Here is a 3,997-nt window from a genome sequence, read left to right on the forward strand (position 1 = left end):
TGTTCCGATTGTGTGCTCGGTTGATGCCTTACTGATTTGATTCCTCTTCTGGCACGGTAGAAATTATTACGTGTGTGTCGGTAAATTGCTTCTGGCTACCATTTCAGTCGCCTTATCTAGTGTGGTGCTGGTGGTGACCCTTTGTCATTAATTATTCAATAAACATCTCGTTAAAGAAAGCCATATTTTAATAGCTCTTTTGATTCTAATCTATTCTTCACGGTGAAGCAGCAACTGCTGAAAATCTTCATGGTGAATGACAACAGCCAAACAGTTGCAGGATAAAGATTTATTGAAACCCTTTACTACGGCTTCGGTATATCTAAATATACCTTCATCAGGAGCAAAAATACACTAAATTCACATCCTGCAGTGGAGATATATACAACAGCCATGCCAAAGGCGTCGTCAGTAGTTAAAATATCACCTCCATTTGTACAGCATAATTATGAATAGAAGGTCGATGTGAACACGGCATATAATCAGTACTTAGCCTGTGAATCTATTCATGAAGTCTTCTGATGTTCTTAGTCGATTCACGAATAAAAATAAAATGTTATCTGGTATAATTCTCTCGTTTAGCAATTATCAGATTACCAACATATTGATTGGCCAAGTGCTCTAACCGTCTGCCAGCTTTAGGTACTAAATTTCGGCGTGTAGTCCACGTGCTTTATGGGGGTATTTTATCGTTTCTCGGGCAACAGGCTTACCGCAGTGGATACACAGGTTCCCGCCAGATCACTGAAGTTAAGCGCTCTCGGGCGTGGCCGGCATTTGGATGGGTGACCATCCGGGCCGTCATGCGCTGTTCTCATTTTTAGGCGTGCACTCAGCCTCGTGATGCCAATTGAGGAGCTACTCGACCGAATAGTAGCGGCTCCGGTCAAAGAAAACCATCATAACGACTGGGAGAGCGGTGTGCTGACCACACGCCCCTCCTATCCGCATCCTCAGCTGAGGATGATACGGCGGTGGGATGGTCCCGATGGGCCACTTGTGGCCTGAAGACGGAGTGCTGTGCTTATCATTTCTTGGGATCTGGTAAGACAAATTAGCAAGATTTGGTCATTTCCATATCCACCGTCCTGTGAATTCGTTAAGGCAGTGTGAATGCTCATACAACACCGACTTCCGGCACTGCCTTTCTTACTAATAAATCCTCAGTCTACTTACAAATTTTATTTGATTGAAATAAGCGTTATTGTGGTGTAGTGGTAAAAGAAAGTTAAAAGAAAGTTAAAGAAAACTGTATTCACCTGATTTCCTTGACCTGTGACTTACAATATTCATCTTACAATGAAGTGACAACTGTCCTGGGACACGTCCGTACATAGGCTAGGATCTCGTTTTGCCCGGTATAGTGCAGGAACTCGACGTGGATGGACTCAAGAAGTTGTTGGAAGTCCCCTGCAGAAATAGTAAGGCACTCTGCCTCTATAACGCCCGTAACTGCGAAGATGTTGCCAATGCAGGATTTTGTACACGAAATCACCTCTCGATTATGTCCCATAAACGTTCGATGGGAATCATATCGAACGAGACGGTTGGACAAATTATTCACTCGATTTGTCCAGAATGTTCTTCACACCAGTCGCGCCTGGTGATATGGCGCATCGTCTTTTGGGAACTTGAAATCCATGAACGACTGCAAACTGTGTCCAAATAGCCGAACTAACCATTCGAAGTCAATGATCGGTACAGTTGGACCAGAGGGTCCAGTCCATGCCATGTAAACGCAGCCCGTACCGTTACGGAGGCACCATCACATTGCACAATGCCTTATTGACAACGTGGATCCACAGCTCCGAAGGCTTTGCGCCACACTAACTCTACCACCAGCTCATACCAACTGAAATCGGGACTCATCAGACCTGGTCACGGTTCCTGTTCGCGGTTTCCAGTCGTCTGGGGACCAATCGATATCGTCACGACCCCAGGAGAGTTATTACAGCCGATGTGGTGCTATTAGCACAGGCAATCGCGTAGATTGACTGATACATAGCCCATTAACGCCACGTTTCACGCACTGCCCTAACGGATAAGTCTGCCGTCGGTGATTTCTGTGGTTATTTCACGCAGTGTTGCATGTCTGTTAACAGTAACAACTCTATGAAACACCGCCGCTCTCAGTCATTAAGTGAAGGCTGTCGGCCACTGTGTTGTCCGTTGTGAGAGGTAATGCCCGAAATTTGTACTGTCGGCACTTTCTTGACATTTTGGATCTCGGAATACTTAATTTCCTAACGATTTCCGAAATGGAATATCCCAAGCGTCTGGCTCCAAGTACCATTTCGCACTCACAGTCTGTAAATTAGCTCCGTGGGGCCATAACCACGTCGGAAATCTTTTAATAAGAAGCACCTGAGTACAAATGACAGCCCCGCCAATAAACTGCCCTTTTATACCTTGTGTACGCGATACTACTGCAAGCTGTATATGCGCGTATCGCTATCCTATGACTTTTGGCATTGTTGAAATATTTGCTGTTGTAGTGTTGGGCAGTTGGATGTGAACAGTGCGTAGCGTTGCGCAGTTTCATATATGAAAAATCCCCATTTGAAAATTATAAATTACTGTGCAGGTAAACCTCTACGTTATTTGATTTTCAAACAGCTGAGCAGAACTGAACGTACTCAGACATTTCTCTCTTTACTTATTCTGATCAACACTAAACTGACACACAATATTTTTAGCGCAACACAGTCTGACTTTCAATAATCCCTACAAAAGAATGGCCCTGACTAACAATAACCTATACCTTTCATGAATCACTTACCTCACAAAAATCTTCGTTACTCGAATTACTGCAATACAGCGAGCGCTAATACTGCCATCTAAATAAAAGATTCTAACTACTGAAGGCACTAACTACTGACAGACAAAGTTAGCAAATGAAAGATTTTGATAGGGAACAAACAATGTATTTACCTTAATAATGTTCAAAAGTCATTATATATATGGCGGCTGGCGGCTCACCTCCAACTGCGCAACGCTACGCACTGTTCACATCCAACGGCCCAACACTACAATAGCAAATATTCCAACAATGCAATCCAGCCACAGACTGCACACAGCACAGTCAGTGATTTTCATACAGAGCGTTACGTGGCGTTACCAACATAAAAACCTAAGCAGCCTACTTACAGTACATTATGAGACGTCAATGGCCAGTTGGGCCTTTTGTTAGCCTAGGAAGAGTTGGAATGCTAGAACTTGACTGGTCGTTACGTCAAAATGACGTGTAGGTATGCTTTTTTTGTACGAAGGGTTTATTTTAATGGATGATCGGTTTAAGCACTCCTTCTGCAAGCCACAAGTGACCCATCGGGACCATCCGACGGCCGTATCATCCTTATTTAGGATGCAGATAGGAGGGGCGTGTGGTCAGCACACTGCTCTGCCGTGTGTTATGTTGGTTTCTTTGTCCAGAGCCGCTACTATTCGGTCGAGTAGCTCCTGAGTTGGCATCACGAGGCTGAGTGCACCCCGAAAAATGGCAACAGCCCATGGCAGCCAGGATGGTCACCCATCCAAGTGCCAGCCACGCCCGACAGCGCTTAACTTCGGTGATCTGACGGGAACCGGTGTATCCACTGCGGCAAGGCCGTTGCCTTGATGAGTTTATGTTGGTTCCTTATTCTGAGGGCAGTCATGCCTAGTCTTCAATTTCTGTTTGTGTATGTGGACGGAAATGATCAACTAATGTGGTGCAGTTATTTCATATTTGCAGCTTCTTCGATCTCATTTTTATCGTGCTTCGTAGTTCTGAAAGGAAATGACTGCGGATGTTGCTTATAAGAGCGAAAATATTTTATCACATTAACGCAATATCTCTGTCCGACGCTGTTTGTAAAGATTTGTTTTCGCTGAGGGACAATATATTTTCCGTGAGCTGCTTGCTGATATTATAAGCCCCCCTATTTCTAAACCATTTATTATATCCCGCACATTTCATAATGTCGTAACGACAATCAAACTGCATTAGCTGACTCGT

The 3,997-nt window shown here is 44.3% G+C and overlaps 1 pseudogene; it reads right to left on the reverse strand.

Annotated features, from left to right (window-relative positions):
- Positions 1-3,497: 3,497 nt before the first annotated feature.
- Positions 3,498-3,615, reverse strand: LOC126189754 (5S ribosomal RNA; annotated as a pseudogene).
- Positions 3,616-3,997: the final 382 nt, after the last annotated feature.

This window comes from Schistocerca cancellata, chromosome 5 (genome assembly GCF_023864275.1).
Source record: "Schistocerca cancellata isolate TAMUIC-IGC-003103 chromosome 5, iqSchCanc2.1, whole genome shotgun sequence".
NCBI classification, from domain to species: Eukaryota; Metazoa; Arthropoda; class Insecta; order Orthoptera; family Acrididae; genus Schistocerca; species Schistocerca cancellata.